The sequence below is a fragment of the Macaca nemestrina genome, chromosome 15 (genome assembly GCF_043159975.1).
Source record: "Macaca nemestrina isolate mMacNem1 chromosome 15, mMacNem.hap1, whole genome shotgun sequence".
Classification (NCBI taxonomy): domain Eukaryota; kingdom Metazoa; phylum Chordata; class Mammalia; order Primates; family Cercopithecidae; genus Macaca; species Macaca nemestrina.
Window position 1 is genome coordinate 65304554 of NC_092139.1, and position 20512 is coordinate 65325065.

General features: G+C 43.8%; 1 long non-coding RNA gene across 2 annotated transcripts; it reads right to left on the bottom strand.

Annotated features, from left to right (window-relative positions):
• Positions 1 to 4639: 4639 nt before the first annotated feature.
• On the bottom strand, positions 4640 to 19670 carry LOC139358585 (uncharacterized). 2 transcript variants are annotated; one of them, XR_011613769.1, is made up of 3 exons: positions 19386 to 19667; positions 18434 to 18587; positions 4640 to 5330 (listed from the first exon to the last, which is right to left on the bottom strand). It is a non-coding gene; the product is annotated as an uncharacterized lncRNA (long non-coding RNA). The 2 variants fall into 2 exon arrangements; XR_011613770.1 differs by lacking the exon at positions 4640 to 5330 and adding an exon at positions 14278 to 14410 and having other exon boundaries at positions 19386 to 19670.
• Positions 19671 to 20512: the final 842 nt, after the last annotated feature.

The window sequence follows — 20512 nt, forward strand, 5'->3', positions numbered from 1 at the left end:
CCTAGAGTCAAACATAGGGGCATCTTCTGTTTCCACAATTTCTAGATTGTGGCAGGAATGGAAACTTCCTTGAGAGGTGCCTTGGATATCTTTTTGCTGTGTAATGAATCATCCCAAAGCTCAATGACCATGCATTCAGGTCATGATTCTGTGGGTTGACAATTTGGGCTGGGCTCAGCAGGATAGTTATTCTGCTGGGCTTGGCTAGGTTCACTCTTGCTTCTGTGGTCAGCTGTTGGTCCTGTTGTTAGTTGATGGGTCAGCTGGGATCTGGCTGGTTCTTATTGGCATCACACACAGATCTATTAGTTGACTGGTTTGGGGCTGGGGTGCTTCAACACTTACCCAGTTTCTTAGCCTCACCAATACTTGTTCACATGGTTCCAGCTCTCCAAGAGCACCAGAGCAGGAGCTCCACAGCTTTACTTTGAATACCTTCTTTGATCAAAGCTAGTCACAGGCCAGTCCCTAATGAGGGGGTTGAGAGAGGTGGTGAAATTGATCGACGTCTTGACTGCAAGAGCTACAAAGGATCTGTGGCCATTTCTAATCTGCCACAGCAGGACAATTCTGCAGTACCATTGTGAGAGTCATTGCTGAGGCTCGGCTGAAACCCTGGTCTTCCCGCTGTCACAGTGCTCTTAATTCTCTCCATTCTGCCTTCATTCAATCCCCTTTTTACCAAAAGTAGCCAGGATAAGTTTTTGTTATCCACAGCTGAATCCTGTCTCCTACAGTATTTGATACCATAAGTGATTGCAGAGAACAGACCTTTGAGGGTGAAATTCTGGGATGGTTTCTGCGACCTGGTTGGGTTTGGGGGCCATGAGGATGAAGGGATATTTGGAGTCCATGGCACCTGGTAAAAGTTATTAAGTAACCACCCATGCTCACCCAGAGTGAAATGCCTGTGCAGTGTGGGTCTGGTATGGCAGCACAGTACAGTGGGCAGGAGGGGCACAGGGCTGTGGGATGGGGCGGCTGCTCTGAGCTGCCCTGGAGAGTCTAATGAAACAAGATGACATAGTTGGGCTTTTCAAATGCTGAGCTCAAGCCATGGTCAGAGAACAAGAAGGTTTCCATAATCACTAGAAGAATCTCTTATCTCTTAAGGTTGTTGAGTCTGATGTGCCCTCAAGTCAGCTTCAGGGCATTATTGGGAGGTTTGCTGAATGCCGATGTAGACTGGACTTTCATCCTCCCTCAGGTGTCTTATGTGAGAATCAGGGCATGGACTGGGAAGGTGCTGGACCCCAGAATCAGGAGGGGAGCGATGAGCTGCATACCCTGACAATCACGCCAAGCAGAAGTAGCCCCTGTTTGATGGGTGTGGTCCTGCCTTGTTTGAAGACCTTGCTGTGACCTCACCTGATGTGGTTACTTTACAAGTAGGTGCTGATTTCCATCACTCCACCACTACTAACCTCACCGCTTCCAAACCTGCAATTAAAATCAGATCCCGGCATGTCCCAGGGGGGATCAGCACAAACCTAAATTGGGAAAAGAAGGCTTACACATCAAAAGGTTTGCAAGATTTGTCATTTATATTGTTAGAAGACTGGGGGTGTGTAGGGGGGTGGCTTCTGCAAACACTAAACCTGGGAGGGAAGCACAGACTTAAAGATTAGAGTCTGTCGAGCTGTGTGCATTTACAAGAGATTCTGAATTCAGTATTTTTAGCTCAAGAAGCTGGAGGTGGCCGGGCGCGGTGGCTCACATCTGTAATCCCAGCACTTTGGGAGGCCGAGGCTGGCGGATCACGAGGTCAGGAGATGGAGACCATCGTGGCTAACATGGTGAAACCCTGTCTCTATTAAATATACAAAAAATTAGCCAGGCGTGGTGGTGGATGCCTGTAGTCCCAGCTATATGGGAGGCTGAGCCAGGAGAATGGCCTGAACCCGGGAGGTGGAGCTTGCAGTGAGCAGAGATCGTGCCACTGCACTCCAGCCTGGGCAACAGAGCAAGATTACATCTCATAAAAAAAAAAAAAAAAAAAAAAAAAAAAAAAAAAGCTGGAAGTGCTTTTAACATTTTTCTTCGTTGGTTGATAGAAGCCTGAGCTCCAGAGTCACCTCCATCAGTGGAGGCTGAGCCGCTGAAGCGCCTTGGCATGACGTAGAGGAAGGAGTGGAAAATGAGGAAAGAGGTGCTCATCCCCTGACTCTCCCCCATGAAGACCCTGAGAAAAAGTCCCTCACCACGGCCTGGGAAATAGGCGGGAGGGCAAACGCTGGCTTTTGGCCCAGCCCCGAGGCTGTCCTCGTCAGGTGGGAGTGAGAGAGGGAGATGCTGATGGTAAAACGGCTCCCTGCCTGCAGTGGGGATGATGGGCAACCACATCCTAAAGGGTCAGATCGTAAAGAGAGAAGCAAAAATGAATGGATTCAGGTTGGTTAGAATGAATAAGTAAGTCTAGGAGCTAACTATTTGGGGATGAAATCAAAATAAAATAGAAAAACAACGAGAAAACCCAGTCAAGGAGAGAAAAGAGGTACTCGCCCTCCACATCGCCTGCCTGGCCCTCTTCCAAGCGCACTTTCCTTCCTTTCATTCCTGCTCTAAAACTTTTTTTTTTTTTTTTTTTGAGACGGAGTCTTGCTCTGTCACCCAGGCTGGAGTGCAGTGGCCCGATCTCCACTCACTGCAAGCTCCGCCTCCCGCGTTCATGCCATTCTACTGCCTCAGCCTCCTGTGTAGCTGGGACTATAGGCGCCGGCCACCGCGCCTGGCTAATTTTTGTATTTTTAGTAGAGACAGGGTTTCACCGTGTTAGTCAGGATGGTCTCGATCTCCTGACCTCGTGATCCGCCCGTCTCGGCTTCCCAAAGTGCTGGGATTACAGGCATGAGCCACCGGGCTCAACCCCATTTTTAATTTTTTTAAATGTTAAAAAAAATTGTTTTTGAAACAACTCACTCTGTTGCCCAGGCTGGAGTGCAGTGGCACAATCTCGGCTCACTGCAACCTCTGCCTCCTGGGTACAAGTAATCCTCCTGCCTCACTTTTCCAAGTAGCTGGGACTACAGGTGCACACTGCCATGCCCGGCTAATTTCTTTTGTATTTTAGTAGAGACAGGGTTTCACCGTGTTGCCCAGGCTGTTCTCGAACTCCTGAGCTCAGGCAATCCACCTGCCTTGGCCTACCAGAGTGCTAGGATTACAGGCGTGAGCCACCACACCCGGCCTAGATCCTGTCTTAAAAAAAAAAAAAGAAAAAAATCTGTCAATAAAAATAACATATTTTAAAAATAATAGTGATAACAAAACTCCAAAATGTAGCACAATAACGTAAAATTATAGGCTGTAATGACAATCATTGCAACGTTATTGTCATTTGCAATAACGACAATGCAAAAATATTAAATAAGATATTGGTAAATAGGATCAGGCAGCACATTTTAAAAAATCACACTCTGGGCCGGGCGCGGTGGCTCACGCCTGTAATCCCAGCACTTTGGGAGGCCCAGGGCGGGTGGATCACGAGGTCAGGAGATCGAGACCATCCTGGCTAACACAGTGAAACCCCGTCTCTACTAAAAAATACAAAAAACTAGCCGGGCGCGGTGGCGGGCGCCTGTAGTCCCAGCTACTGGGGAGGCTGAGGCAGGAGAATGGCGTGAATCCGGGAGGCGGAGCTTGCAGTGAGCCGAGATCCGGCCACTGCACTCCAGCCTGGGCGGCAGAGCGAGACTCCGTCTCAAAAAAACAAACAAAAAAACAAAAAAAACAAAAAAAAAAAACAAAAACTTAGCTGGGTGTGGCGGCATGCGTGCCTGTAGTCCCAGCTACTGGGGAGGCTGAGGGAGAGAATGGCCTGAACCCAGGAGGCGGAGCTTGCAGGGGTCAGACACAATGGCTTTCGCCTGTAATCTCCCTGTGTTGGGAGGTCAAGGCGGGAGGATTGCTTGAGACCAGGACTTTGAGACCAGCCTGGGAAACGTAACAAGATCCTGGCTCTACAATGTTTGAAAAATTGCCTGGCTGTGGTAGTGTACACCTGTAGTCCTAGCTACTCGGGAGGCTGAGCCAGGGGGATCGCTTAAGCCTAGGAATTTGACTTTACAGTGAGCTATGATCACATCACTGCACTCCAATTGGGGTGACAGAAAAAAATAACATGCACTGAAAAAAAAAAACCCCACCCAACCATACTCTGAAACCGCGTGACGTCTACCATGGAATCATGGAATGTAAGGGTGGCTCTTTTTTTTTTTTGAGGCGGAGTCTCGCTTTATCACCCCAGGCTGGAGTGTAATGGTGAGATCTCGGCTCACTGCAACCTCTGCCTCCCGGGTTCAAGCGATTCTCCTGTCACAGCCTCCTGCCAGTAGCTGGGATTACAGGTGTATGCCATCATGCCTGGCTAATTTTTGTATTTTTAGTAGAGACGAGGTTTCACCATGTTGGCCAGGTTGGTCTCCGACTCCTGACCTCAAGTGTTCCGCCTGCTTCAGCCTCCCAAAATGCCAGGATAACAGGCATGAACCACTGTGCCCAACCAGGATGGCTCATTAATGGAGAATATTTTAATACAATTCACCATATTAACAAATCAGAAGGCACAAGTTATTAACCTCTCCTTAGATACTTGAAGAGGCATTTTATAAAATTTAACATATTTTATTTTGTTGAGGAAATTTACATACAGTCAAATGGACAGATTTTTAAAACAATCTTAAACCTACAGAAAACTTTCAACTTATTTTCTGGAACCATTTGAGAGTAAGTTGCTGACCCGATGCCCCATCACCCTCAAGTGCTTCAGTGTGTGGTTCCCATAGCAAGACTATTCTCTCAAATAATGAAAATCCAACTCTCAAAGTCAGGAAACTGGCTGGGCATGGTGGCTCCCGCCTGTAATCCCAGCACTTTGGGAGGCTGAGGGGAGGCCGATTACGAGGTCAGGAGATCGAGACCATCCTGGCGAACACGGTGAAACCTCGTCTCTACAAAAAATACAAAAATTAGCCAGGTGCGGTGGCGGGCGCCTATAGTTCCAGCTACTCGGGAGGCTGAGGCAGAAGAATCACTTGAACCCGGGAGATGGGGGGTGCAGTGAGCCGAGATCGCACCACTGCACACCAGCCTGGGCAACAGAGCGAGACTCTGTCTCAAAAACAAACAAACAAACAAACAAAAAAACCACCAAACAAAGTCAGGAAACTGACACTGATGAAGCAGTGCCTTCTAGTTGTCAAACTCCCTGCAGATTTCATCACTTTCCTCACACGATCCCATCTGGAACTCCACACTGCATTCAGTTGCCCCATCTCTCCAATCTCCTTCCGTTTGGATTCGTTCTTCAGTATTTCCTTGACTTTTATGTCCTGGACACATTGGAAAAATCACATGCCGGTTATTTTGTAGGATGTTCCTCAGTCTGGATCTGCCTGAGATTTCCTCATTTTTAGATTCAGGATGTACATTGTTGTTACGAACATCTCAGAAGACAGGCTGTGTTCCCAGGGCACCCCATCAGGTGAACACACATTTCACTTTGCCCTGTTACAGACGATCTGCACCTTGATCAGTTCTCAGAATGTGAAGCTGCTCTCTCTCCCTCTGTAGTTACTAAACATTTTGTGAGAAGGTATATGGAGACTATGCAAATATCCTAGTCCTCATACGTCATGTAATTAATACATATCAGTGTGGATTCATGAATTCTTATTTATTCAATGCATTCTAATTGTAACTTTCAGTATTTATTTTATAGCTCAAATCATCCCAGATTTGACCACTTAAGCTAGCTCCTATGTCTTTTTGACATACCCCCTTCATTTGTTTTTTTTGTCTGTTTGTTTGAGACAGAGTCTTGCTCAGTCACCCAGGCTGGTATATGGTGGCATGATCACACCTCACTGCAGCTCCACCTCCTGGGTTCAAGGGATCCTCCCACCTCAGCCTCCCAGGTAACTGGGACTATAGGTGCTCACTACCAGTCCTGGCTAATTTTTCTCTGTTTTGTTGTTGTTGTTGTTTTTAGACAGAGTCTGGCTCTGTCACCCAGGCTGGAGTGCAATGGCGTGATCTCGGTTCACTGTAACCTCCGCTTCCTGGGTTCAAGTAATTCTCCTGCCTCAGCCTCCCGGGTAGCTAGGACTACAGGTGTGCACTACCATGTCTGGCTAATTTTTTATATTTTAGTAGAGACGGGTTTCACCATGTTGCCGAAGCTGGTCTTGAACTCCTGAGCTCAAGCAATCTGCCTGCCTCGGCCTCCCAAAGTGCTAGAATTATAGGCATGAGCCACTGCACCCAGCGAGTCCCAGCTAATTTTTACAAAAACTGTTTGTAGAACCAGGGTCTTGCTATGTTGCCCAGGCTGGTTGCGAAGTCCTGGGCTTAAGGGATCCTCCCACCTCAGCCTCCCAAGCATCTGGGACTACAGGTGTGCACCACCACACAGGCCCCTTCATTCTTGAAGCACAACTTACTCTCTGATAAACATGGTGTTCCAGGGCTCCCCTTATATGTTCCCTGAACCAATCTAGTTACTAGCCATTCCTTCAAGGATCCCTAATTCCTTTTAGTGGAGGAGGTATTCCAATATACAGATCTTAAGTGTACAATTCAATGAGATTTGAGAAATGTATGAGCCATTGCAGACAATAGCCTCAATCAAAGTATAAGCCATTTCCATCACCCCAAAAAGTTACTTTGCCTCTTGAAGATTATTCCTAACCCCATAACTAATCACTCTTCTGATTTCACTCAACATAGATTCATTTTGCCTGTGAATTCATGATTATATTCAAATGAAGAATTCATTTATTCTTCATTTGAATAGAAATATTAAGTACACATGTTTTTGTGTTTGGCATTTTTTATTCCATCTAAAGTTTTTGAGGTTCATTCATGTTGTGGCATACATCAATCATTCATTTTTGGTTTTGCCGCATAGTATTTCATGATAGGGCTCTACCATGATTTCTTTATCACCTTGATAATGCTGTAGCATTATAGGCATTAGCCACCATGCCTGACCCTTCTCTCTTTCTCTCTTTTCTAGAGACAGGGTCTTGCTCTGTCACCCGGGCTGGAGTGCAGTGCTGATCATAGTGCACTGCAGCCTCGAACTCCTGGGTTCAAGTCATAGTCCTGCTTTAGTCTCCCAAGTAGCTAAGACTACAGGAGTGTGCCACCTGGCCTAACTGTCTGTGTGTGTGTGTGTGTGTGTGTGTGTGTGTGTGTGTGTGTGTGCAGATGGGGTCTTGCTATATTGCCCAGGCTGGTCTTGAACTTTTGGCCTAAGGCAATCCTCCCACCTCAGCTTCCCAAAGCAGGGGGATTACAGTGTGAGCCAGCACGCCTGGCCTTCTAGTTTCCATTTCACTATGGAGATTTCATGTTTGTCCATTCATGTCACTCATTTGCTCCTTTAATCTTTGGACCTATTTACAATAGGTCTTTTAAAGTTAAGGTCTGCTAATTCCAACATCTGTTCACCTGGAGATCTGCTTCTATTTATTTCTATTCTACTGGCAGATCATCTTGAACATATCAGGCTTGACTTCTGCTTATTTTAAAATTTATTTTTATTTTGTTTTGAGACAGAGTCTCACTCTGTTGCCCAGGCTTGAGTGCAGTGACGTGATCATGGCTCACTGCAGCCTCAAACTCCTGGGCTCAAGTGATCCTCCCACCTCAGCCTCCTGGAGAGCTGGAACTACAAGTACCCACCACCGCACCTGGCTGCTTGTGTTTTGATAATATAAAATAATGTTATTAAAATATTCATATGTCTCCTGCCTGTAATCCCAACACTTTGGGAGGCCAAGGCAAGAGGATTGCTTGAGTCCAGAAATTGGAGACCAGTTTCTGCAACATAGTGAGACCCTGTCTTTAAAAAAAAAAAAAAAAGTAAAAAATTAAAATAAATTAGCTGGGCATGGTGTCACATGTCTGTAATCCCAGCTACTTGAGAGGCTGAGGTGGGAGGATTGCTTGAACCTAGGAGGTTCAAGTGAACCATGATTTTCCCACTGTACTTCAGCCTGGGCAACAGAGTGAGACCCTGTCTCAAAAAGAAAAATGTTTATTCTTAATTGTAAATTGAGCAAAAGTATACATTATAAAATAATATATCTGACACCATCCCTTATTTGTAAAAATTTGACAATGGCTATATAAGCATAGAAAGGACTAGAAGGAAATATTTTACGATCATGGTAAAGTTATCCCTGGTTTGTTGAGATAATGATTTTAGCCTTTTCTGAGTCTTCAGTTTTCTGCAATGAATATGCTTGTAGATGTCCTCAGTTTTCCTTATCTAAAGTTTTTATTTTTATGTGATAAGAACACTTAACTTGGGATCTACCCTCTGTACAAATTCTTAAGTGTAGTACACTACAGTATTGTTAACTATGGGGCAATGTTGTATAGGAGATCTCTAGAACTTATTCATCTTGAATAATTGAGACTTTATGCCCATTGACTAGAAACTCCTCATTTCCCCCTCCTCCCAGCTCCTGGCAGGCAAACAACATTCTATTCCCTGACTTTATGAGTTTGACTATTCCAGATATCTCATATAAGTGGAATCAGGTAGATTTGTCTTCCTGTTTTTGTTTCTGTCTTCCTTTGCTGTTTTCCTCTGCTTCATCCCTCTTCTCGTGTTCTCTTTTTTGGGTTTCATTGATATTTTTGTGTTGCTATGCTTTGATTCCTTTCTCCTTTTCTTCTGTGTAACTTCTATAGGTATTTTCTTTGTGTTTACCATAGGGCTTACATAAAGTACCTTATAATTAAAATAGTGTGTTTTAAGCTGATAACTTCAATCACATAAGCAAATTATACACTTTTACCATTCCTCCTACTTTATGTTACTGATGTCACAATTAACATCCACTTATATTGTGCACCCATTAAAATATTTTTAGTTGTAGTTATCTTCAATAATTCTGTAATTTAACTTTTATGTTAGAACTAAAGTGATTTACCCACCACCATGACAGTAATACAGTATTCTGTATTTGTCTATATATTTACCCTCGTCAAAGAGTTTTATGTGGCTGTGCACGGTGGCTCACGTCTGTAATCCCAGCACTTTGGGAGCCCGAGAAGGTCAGATTACCTGAGGTCAGAAGTTCGAGACCAGCCTGGCCAACATGGTGAAACTCCGTCTCTACTAAAAATACAAAAATTAGCTAGGTGTGGTGGTGTGTGCCTGTAATCCCAGCTACTTGGGAAGCTGAGGCAGGAGAATTGCTTGAACCTGGGAGGCGGAGGTTGTAGTGAGCTGAGATGGCGTCATTGTACTCTAGCGTGGGCAACAAGAGCGAAACTCCATCTCAAAAAAAAAAAAAAAAAAAAACAAATAAAAACAGTTTTATGTTTTCTTATGCTATCACGTTGCTGTTTATTGACCTTTCATTTCCAGTGAAATAACTCCCTTCATTATTTCTTATAAGGCAAGTTAATAGTGAAGAACAGTGTCAGCTTTTGTTTGTCTGGAAAGTATGTCTCTCAGCTTCATTTTTGAAAGAGTTTTTTCCCAGGTACAATATTCTTGCTTGGTAGTTTTTTAAAAATGTCAGCACTTTGTGTATGTCATCCCATTCCCTCTGGTTTGCAAGATTTCTGAAAAATCAGTTTATTTCTTATGGAGATTCTCTTAAATGTGATAAGTCACTTTTCCCTGCTGCTTTCTAATTCTCTGTTTGTCTCTGGCAACTTGATTTTAATGTAGCCTTGCTATAAATTTCTTTGAGTTCATCTTATTTGGGACATTTTGGCCTTCTTGAATCTGGATGTCCATTTTCTTCCCCAGATCTGAGGAGTTTTCAACCATTATTTCTTTGAATATAATGGTTCTTTCCCTTATCTTTCTGGGACTCCCTTAATGCATCTATTAGTCTGCTTGATGGTGTCCCATAAGTCCCTTCTACTTTCTTTACTCTTTTTTTCTTTTTGCTGTTTGCTCCTATGATTAATTTCCAGTGACCTTTCTTTAAGTTCACTGATCCTTTTTTCCGATGGATCCAGTCTGCTGTTCGGCTCCTCTTGTGAATTTTTCAGTACAGTTATCATATTCTTCAGTTCCATGATTTCTGTTTGGTACTTTTTAGTATTTTCTGTCTCTCTGTTGAAATTCTCCCATTGTTTATACATTGTTTTCCCGTCTTCAGTGAGCAATTGTATGACAGTTATTTAAAATTCTCTGTCCAATAAATCATATAACTCCCTATCACTAGAGTCAGTTTCTAGAGATTTATCTTATTCCTTTGTTTGAAACATTGTTCCCTGTTTCTTCATTTTCCTTGCCTTTCTGTGTTGGTGTCTGAACATTAAACAAAGCAGGCCTCTGTCAAGTTTTCATGAACTGGCCAGGTATAGGAGAAGACCCTCACCAATCAGCCAAGCCAAAGATTCTGGGGGCCTCTCTAAACTTCCTGCTGATCCAACCCACCTTCTTTGTTTTCTTCAGCCCCCAGGTGTCTAGAGTATGCCAAGTCCTGTCAGCACTTTAGACAAGTGACTGAAAGAAGTTCTTCAGGTAGACTCCAGAAAATTGGATTGTTGGGTGTTCTGTTCAACTGTTTTCTTCCCTAGGGAGAAGCTTGAATCTAAGGTGTGTTATGTTTTTTTTTCCTATTCAGTCTGTGTTGAGTTGGGCTGTGGTGACCAGTTGCACTCTAGATCATGCCACCATGTCTCTTCTCATGGCCCTGAGGCAGTGGGGTTATTTCAGGTCCCTTCCACGTTCTGAGACAGGCTAGACAGAAGTCAGCCCCCTGGGTAGCCCTCAGAAAAGTTGAGGTATTGAATACACAGCTCATTTCTCTCTCACTCCATGGTAAGTTGGGAGCTAGGGGATTTCCTCGCAGTCATACGGCACTGTGCTGGGCGTAGGGATCATGCCAAGAGGGTGTCTTAAATTCCCTACCGGTTTCAATATGAGTAGATTCATGCTCACCTGGAATGCAGGAGACTCTCAACTAGTTTCTGGATTTCTTGCAAAGGGAATTTTCATGAATTGTTGTTGAGTTGATGTCTTCATGGTTTTGAAAAGGAGAGTCCACAGCCTCCAATTCCATCATTTCCCTGATGTCACTCCAGGCTTGGTTTTATGCTTTGTAAGGGTGAATCTGTTTGGGTTTTGTTCTTAGTGCTATGCTTTGGCCCTTATTCTGGACTGTGATTCTTATTCTTAAGCCACATCCTTTCTGATTTCTCAACTGATTGCCTGAGGGGCTCAGTGAGGTTTCTCCACCCTAGCTGGGCAAGAACTGCAATGTCACCTCGCACTGCACACTGCTGGGCTTGTCTGTCAGCTCTCAGCCCCACAGCAGCAGCTTCCCGCTAGGCCTTGTGAAGGATCACCTTGCACATGTACAGCCTGGACTCACCCAGGGATCCGAGGGACCCACATGCAGCCTCTGAACCCTCATTCTACGTAGCACGCTCCCCTTCAGTGCCCTGCTCTACCAGTTGTAGCCACCTCAGCGCCCAAACGCTGATCTCTGCTTTCCCAGCCAGTGATCTCTGACTGGTGATCTCTGCTGTGGCTTTACCTGTCATATCTTGGTAGGAAAACCCAAAGTAAAAAGACAGGGCAAACTTGGACTCACTTCAGGTATTTCCCTTCTCTCAGGTTATCACAGTCTTGCCAGTTGTCCAATTCCTGTACATAATTGCCTTGTACATTTGGCCCATTATTTAATTTTTTTGCAATTAGAAGAGAGAAAGAAATTAAGTTTAAAAAATGCAAAGGAGGAAATAGAATATCACTTTTTGCAGATGACATGATCAAGTCCCTGGAAAATCCAAGATCAATTTAATTTCTATTACAAACAATATTTAAGTTTTGTGGCCAGAGGCCAGGTACGGTGGCTCATGCCTGTAATCCCAGCACTTTGGGAGGCCGAGGCAGGCGGATCATGAGGTCCGGAGATTGAGACCATCCTGGCTAACACAGTGAAACCCCGTCTCTAATAAAAATACAAAAAAATTAGCCGGGCGTGGTGGTGGGTGCCTGTAGTCCCAGCTACTGGGGAGGCTGAGGCAGGAGAATGGCATGAACCCGGGAGACAGAGCTTGCAGTGAGCCGAGATTGGCCACTGCACTCCAGCTTGGATGACAGAGCAAGACTCCATCTGGAAAAAAAAAAAAGTTTTGTGACTGGGACTAAAGTAACATGATAATTAGCCTTCATCTATATAAAAAATGACTTGCTAGCAGGAATATTGATGAGAAAAAATATCCCATTTACCATAGCACCAAAAAAAATTAAAACCTAGGAATAAACCTAAAAAGAAACATGTACAATCAAAAGGAATAACACTTTAAATCCACTGAGGGACATGAAAGGAGACTTGAGTGAATGAAAGGTATATCCTGTTCTCAGACCCAGTGGCTGAGCATCATAAGACAACAATCTTCACTGCTGGGAATTTATCCTATGGATATGTTCTCATGTGTATGAAATGAGGTTCGTGCAAGGTTATTCACTGTAGCATTGTCTGTAACAGTGGTGCGGGGCAGGCAAGCCCCCAAATTGGGGCTTAGCCCAGGAGGGTTCCTGGTTTCACCTAGGGAAGAATTCAGAGGCAAACTGCTATGCACAGCGGAGCAGCCATGCATGGCAGCAGCAGAGCCACTGTCCCTTGTGGAGCAGGGCCACCCATAGGTAGTACACCCAGAGCAGTGCTCAGAGGCAGCTCTGCACTCAGATTTATACCCACTTTTAATTACATGCAAATTAAGGGGTAGTTTATGCAGACATTTCTAGGGTGAGGGTGGTAACTTCTGGGTTACCAGGTCATTGCCATGGAAAGATGCCGTAACTTCTAGGTGTTGCCATGGTAATGGTAAACTGACATGGCACACTGGTGGGTGTGTCTTATGGGGAGGTGCCTCTGCCCTGGACCTGTTTTAGCTAGTCCTCAATTTGGTCCAGTGTCTGAGTCCTACCTCCAGAGTTGAGTTCTGTTTTCTACCTTAATAGCAAAAGTTTGGAAACAACTCAAAAGGTCGATGAGGCTGGTTAAATAAATCATATTACACACCCAGAGTGGGGGTATACTGCCATTAACAAAAACAAGGCTGGTGGAGTGACTCATGCCTGTAGTGTCAGCAGTTTGGGAGGCCTAGGCAGGGGGACCTCTCGAGTCCAGGAGTTCAAGACCAGCCTGGGCAACAAAGCAAGACCCAGTCTCTAAGAGAACATGTGAAAATTAGCCAGGCATGGTGGCACATGCCTTTAGTACCAGCTACTTGGGGGGCTGAGGCTGGAGGATTGCTAAGCCCAGAAGATCCAGGCGGTAGTGAGCTATGATTGTGCCAATGCACTCCAGCTTGGGCAACAGAGTGAGACCTTGTCTTTAAAACAAAACAAAACAAAACAAAACAAAGCAAAAACAAAACCCAAGAAAACAAGAACAAGACAATTTGCCAGGCACTGATAAAGGATGATCCACAAGATTGATGGTTCAGTGGAAAAATCAAGGTGCTAATGGGACAGTATGTGATCACTTGTGATGTATGTGTGGCATGCACTTGTGTGTCTGGTTTTGTATGTCAGAAATGTTTTGGCTTTAAGTAAAAAAAATCCAACCTAACATGAGGCCAACAAACAGGGGTTTTTCTCCCTTGAGACCCAGAGGCAGTGGCCTCAGTCCTGACTCAGCTGCCCAACTGTGCCATTGCCATCTTAGGCTTCTCTTTCCATTCTGCTCTCTGAAGCAGGATGGCATTTCCCTCAGTCTTGTTGCCTCCTATTTGCAAGATGGCTGACTCATCTCCAAACATGATGGCAATGCAATGTTCAAATTAAGAAGAAAGGGGAAGAGCAAAAAGGTGATTGGTCCTACATGTTATTGGAAAAGCAAATACTTTCTGATTGTACCGCTCAGCAAGTGTTTCTTGTATCTCATTGGCCAAAATGGAGTCACATGACTGTTCCTAGCTGCAAGGGAGGCTAGGAAATAGAGCATTTAACTTCCGGGACTCTGCAACAGAGAAAGGCAAAGGAGAATAGGTCAAGAATGAGTGGTGGGGCTGGGTATGGTGGCTCATGCCTATAATTCCAGAACTTTGGGAAGCTGAAGGGGGTAGATTGCTGGAGCCCAAGAGTTCAAGAGTAGCCTGGGCAACAAGGTGAAACCCCATCCGGAAAAAAAAAAAGAGTGGTAGGTGACTCACTTTACTACATTGGTCATACTTAGAAAGCCTTCAAAAGGACACATACGAAATTGGTAACTGGGAGTTCAAGACAAGCCTGGCCAAATGGTTAAACTCCATCTTTACTAAAAATACAAAATTTCGGGCATGGTTGTGGGTGCCTGTAATTCCAGCAACTCTGGAGGCTGAGGCAGGAGAGTTGCTTGAACCCAGGAGGTGGAGACTGCAGTGAGTTGAGATCGCGCCATTGCACTCCAGCCTGGGCAACAGAGTGAGACTTCGTCTCAAAAAAAAAAAAAAAAAAGAAAAGAAATTAAAGTAGTAATCACACCTGTATCCCAACGCACACGCATGCAAACACACTTCCCAAAGCCCCAGCACAGCAGTATTCACAGCACGCATATCCCAGACCTGTGGGGAACCATATCCACAGGACAGGATATGTCTGTTGTTCCAGAAAAGGAGAAGTTAAGGGAAAGTGTTCCTGCCCATTTGATGAAGCTCTGAGACAGCTAGAAATGGGAACACAAGTAAATTACAACCCAGTTTTATAAAAATCTTGAAGTATCAGCTAACCAAAATCCAACAGAATACCAAGGTCACATAAAGTTTATCTCAGAAATATCAGAAGGGTTCAAATCAGAAATGTTAATACAGAAATTCACCAGGTTCAAGAAGAAAAGTAAAGTCATCATGGGGGCTGGGCATGGTGGTGCCTACCTGTGCCTATTTACCTGTAGGTTTATTTTTTCTTGGGTCTTTGTTTGGCTTTGGTATCAGGATAATACTGGTTTTATAGAATTAGTTAGGGAGGAATCTCGTCTCAATTTTTTTTGAATAGCCTTTGGAAGATTGGTACCAGCTGTTCCTTGTACATCTGATAAAATTCAGCTGTGAATCTATCTGTTCTGGGCTTATTTTTGTTACTATATATTTTATATTGCTGATTAAATTTTATTACTCATTGTTGGTCTGTTCAGGATTTCTGTTTCTTCTTGATTCAACCTTGGAAGGTTGTATGTTTCCAGGAGTTGATGCATTTCCTCTAGCTTGTATAGATTGTGTGCATAGAGGTGTTCATAACAGTCTCTGAGGATTTTTTGTATTTCTGTAGTATTAATTGCAATGTCAGCTTTATTATTTCTGGTTGTGCTTATTTCAATCTTCTCTCTCTCTCTTTCTTTGTTAATGTAGCTAGCAGTCTATTAATCACTTTTACTCTTTCAAAGAAGCAACTTTTAATTTCGTTGATCCTTTGTATGATTTTTTAGTCCCAATTTTATTTAGTTTTGCTTTGATTTTTGTTATTTATTTTCCTTTGGTAGCTTTGGTTTTGGTTTGTTCTTGTTTTTCTAGTTCCTTGGGGTGCAAGGTTAGGTTGTCAATTTAAAATCTGTCTTTTGAATATAGGCATGTAATGCCATAAATTCTCCTCTTAAAACTGCTCGTGGTGTATCCCAGTGTTTTTGGTATGCTATGGCTGTGTTTTTATTTGTTTCCATTTAAAAAACATATTCTGTCTTAATTTTGTTTTTTACTCAAAAGTCGTTCAAGAGCAAGTGGTTTAGTTTTTGCATACTAGTGTGTTTTAAGAGCTCACCTTTGATTTGATTTTTTACTTTATGACCTTTTGGTCCCAGAAGATACTTGATATAAATTTGATTTTTTTAATGTATTGAAACTTCCTTGGGGGCCAAGCATATGGTCAGTTTTGGAGACTGTTTCATATGCAGATGAAAAAATGTATATTCTGTGTTTGTTGGTTGGCATTTTCTGTAGATGTGTATTAGATCTATTTAGTCAAGAGTGCAGTTTATGCCCATAGTTTATTTGTTTCTGCCTTGATGATATGTCTAGTGCTGTCAGTGGGATGATGAAATCCCTCACTATTATGGTATGGCCACCCGTCTGTTTCCTTAGGTCTAGTAGTGTTTGTTTCCTAAAACTGGATACTCTGAGGTTGGGTGTATATACATTCGAGTTAGATAAATCTTGTTGAATTAAAATCTTTATTATTATATCATGCCCTTCTTTGTATTCTTTTTTTCACTGTTGTTGAATTAAAGTCTGTTGTATATCATATAATAATAGCAATTCCTGTTCTTTTACATTTTCCATTTGCATGATATTTCTTTTTTTTACCCGTTTACTTTGAGTTTATGGGTGTTTTTACACATTAAATTGGTCTCTTGTAGAAAGCACATGGCTGAATCTTGCTTTTTATACAATTTGCCAATTTATATATTTTAAGTGGAATATTTAGGTTATTTATATTCAAGGTTAATATTGAATGTGAGTTTTTATTCTTGTCATAGTGTTGTTAGTTAGTGGCTGTAATCTCAATTGTGTAATTGCCTTAGAGGGTCTATGAACTTTGTATAATACTTATGTGTATTTTTATCATGTCAGGTATTTTGGTTCCATGCTTAGAACTTCTTTGCGCATATTCTGTAAGACCAACTTAATAGTGACATATTCACTTAGCATTTGTTTTGTCTGGTAATGAGTTTATTTCTCCTTCATTTATGAAACTTAATTCAGCATGATATAAAATTCTTGGTTGTCATTTTTTTTTTTTCTTCAAGAAAGCTAAAAATTGGCCGGGCGCGGTGGCTCAAGCCTGTAATCCCAGCACTTTGGGAGGCCGAGACGGGCGGATCACGAGGTCAGGAGATCGAGACCATCCTGGCTAACACGGTGAAACCCCGTCTCTACTAAAAATACAAAAAACTAGCCGGGCGAGGTGGCGGGCGCCTGTAGTCCCAGCTACTCAGGAGGCTGAGGCAGGAGAATGGCGCAAACCCGGGAGGCGGAGCTTGCAGTGAGCTGAGATCCGGCCACTGCACTCCAGCCCGGGCTACAGAGCAAGACTCCGTCTCAAAAAAAAAAAGAAAAAAAAAAAAAAAAGAAAGCTAAAAATAAGCCCCCAGTCTCTTCTGGTTTGTAAAGTTTCTGCTGAGTCCACTGTAAGTCTGATGAGATTTCCTTTATAGGTGATTTTACATTTCTCTCTAGAAGGTTTTAAGATTTTTTGTTTAGTGTTGATTTTGGATAATCTGATGACTATATAGCTTGATGATGTTTGTCTTGTATAGTATCTGCCAGGTGTTCTCTGAGTTTCCTATTTCTGGAAGTCTATCTCTCTAAGAAGATCAGGGAAACTTTCTTGAATTAATTCCTCAAATATGTTTTTCAATTGTCTTACATTTTCTTCTTCTCTCACAGGAATGTCTATATGTCACACATTTGTTTGTTTTGCATAATCCCATATTTCTTGGAGGATTTGTTCATTTTAAAAAATTATATTTTCTTCATTTTGTCTGACTAGGCTAAATTTTAAGACCAATGTTCAATATCTGAAATTGTTTCTTATACTTATTCTAGAATATTATTAAAAATCTCAACTCTATTTTGAAATTCATTTAGTATTTTTTTTTCATAATTTCTGGATTTTTAAAAGAGAATTATCTCATCTCTTATAATCCTGAATTGGTTTTCTGGCTTCTTTGTGTCATTCTTCAACTCTCTCTTGGATTTCATAGAACTTCCTTATTGTATTTTAAACTATTTATCATTTCAGAATTTTCATTTTGGTTAGGATTCATTTGTAGAGACTTAGTGAAATTATTTGAAGGTGTCAAACACTGTGTATTTTTGTATGGCTGCTGCTGGAGTTCTTGCACTAATTCCTTCTAATATGAAGTGGCTGTCACCCTTTATTTTGTGATTTGCTATCATTTAGAGGAAATTTAAAATTTGTATTCTGTTTTTCCCTTCATAATATTACTGTGGTGTATGTTGTGTAGAATTATTTGACTTTATTTCTGGGTGTTTTCAGGGGCCAAGGCTCTGTATGGATTCCATAGTATGGATAGCTACTTTGTGGCGGCTTTCTTGCACGCTGCTTGTTGAAGTGGAATATTGGATTATGAGCCTACACACTCTATTCTGCAGGGTTTGGGGTATGTGTATGGAGGTTTCAGTGAACTTATCTCAAACACTACCACTGTGTTCTTTTGCCAGCAGGTTTTTTTTTTTTTCCTATTTGGTCTTGTAGTGAGTCTACAGTCCAGTAAATTGCACTTAAGAGTATGGTATGGTTCTCCCATGGGCAGCCCAATCATGAGCGAAGGCACCAGCCCTGATGGGGGTTGGAGGAAAGTTCATGTGGGGACATGCTGAGGTCTCAGGGGGAGCATTAAGGGGACTGTATCAACATATCTTCCTAGGAAGGCAGGGATGTGGTCCACTTTCCTTTCACACCCTGACACAGGGATCATAACCTTTCGTTCATGCAGACACTGACCTTTGGCTCCCTGCTACAGTGCAATTGAGATCCATACAAATTTCCTTCTGGCAGCTACCACCGAAATGGCCTGAGTGCAGCACCACAAAACATGCTGGAAATTCTGTCTCCAAGCGTACCTGTGCCATCCCTCAGCAGGCAAAGTCTGTCGCACCTGCAACAGTGGACAGGGAGAGCAGTACATGACCCCTAATTCACTTCCATTCCTGGCCACGGATGCTGACCCTTCAGGGATTAGCACCACATTCATGTTTTCTTTGTCCCAGGAGGTGTTTGGTGGGTCATGCTCCCCACTAGGGACTGCCCACACCAAGGGCTAAACCTCCAGTGATCTTGCAGCTCCCCAGGGTTCCATGAGTACACTGTAGTTGCCAAAATCAGAGCGGGTTCTGGTTATGTTTGTGGGGGACCTGGTGATGTGGAGACACAAGGGTAGGTTTCCCAGGTAGAACAGTTGCACAAAATGAGTGCACAACCACAGTGGTCGGCTGTGTCCAATCAGGTAGGCTGAAGCACTGGAGTAAATTTCCCTGAAGAGGTGGGCACTGTCTGCCAACAAGAAAGGGGAATGCAGGGAGCTGAGATTGCCCCACGGCACTCCAACCTTGATGACAGAGGGAGACTCTCAAAAAATAATAATAATAAATAAACATTTAAAAAGCAGGGGATGAGGGTGGGGCGGGGGGGCCGGAGAGGCAGGCGTCAGTGTTTGCTAAAGAAACCAAGGCCCAGCAGAGAGTTAAATGTTTTGCCCAAGGTCAGGCAAAGAGTTGGCAGGAGGTCTAGAGAATACAGGTTTCCTCATCTAAACTCCAGCTTTTCCGCCCAAGCAGGGCATGCCCTGGGGCCAACCCCTCCAGGAAGCCTGGGTACTCTCCTTCCCTGAATTTCCCCAGGGGCTGCTGCCTCAAGGTGACTCAGAAGGAAGCTGTTGTCTCTAGTTCCTCCTCACCAATCCAGCTGATCTTAGGATCAGGAAAAATATAAGCTAATTGTCCGGTGATTAATTAACTTCAGCCAACTAATGATCTCAACTTGCCGCGGATACCCAGCCAGCAGAAATGCAGTTAACTGCCCGAGGGATGCCCGGAAGACCGGCCGAGCCAACTTCCGGCCGCAGAGGCTGCCGGGCAGGGGTTATGGCGGCCGCCAGAGTGAGCCTGGGCGGTGTCCGGGGCCACTTGGGGCACTGCGGATGGACAGCGTTGGTAGTCAATACCAGGGACCTAAGTTCGGGCAGGGCGCGGCCCCTAGGCACCCCAGACCCCTGCCGCCGAGCCTGTGCCAGGCCATGCTCAAAACATCAGGAAAAGCGTGTCAGTCCTCCTTGTGGGAGGAGAAGAGGCCTAGCGGCCGACCCCGGGCGCCTCCGGTCCCCAACTGCTCATTGGCCTGTGTCTGTCGCCCCCCGGTGGCCGCGTGAGGGACTGGAGCCCGGCTTTCTTCTCCCGTTGGCCTCTTTCCTCTTCCTGGCTTTGCGTGTCCCGACCACTAAAAGCCCCAAACATGACGAAGTAAAATGAGCACCGTCAAAAACCGCATCTGAGGACAGTGCTGGATTCGCTAGAGCGTATGGTTAAATTTTCAGACGTTTTGCAAGCTGGGTGTTAAATACATTTTTGACGTCTTTGTTAAAAAATAAATTTTAGGCCGGGCGCGGTGGCTCAAGCCTGTAATCCCAGCGCTTTGGGAGGCCGAGGCAGGTGGATCACGAGGTCAGGAGATCGAGACTATCCTGGCTAACATGGTGAAACCCCGTCTCTACTAAAAATACAAAAAAAAAACTAGCCGGGCGTGGTGGCGGGCGCCTGTAGTCTCAGCTACTTGGGAGGCTGAGGCCGGAGAATGGCGTGAACCCGGGAGGCGGAGCTTGCAGTGAGCCGAGATCACGCCACTGCACTCCAGCCTGGGAGACACAGCGAGACTCCGTCTCAAAAAATAAATAAATAAATAAATAAATAAATAAATAAATAAATAAATAAATTTTATAAGCCTACAATTAAATACATTATATTTTAAAAAAAAAAAGGTAGAGGCCGGCGCGGTGGCTCACGCCTGCAATCCTAGCACTTTGGGAAG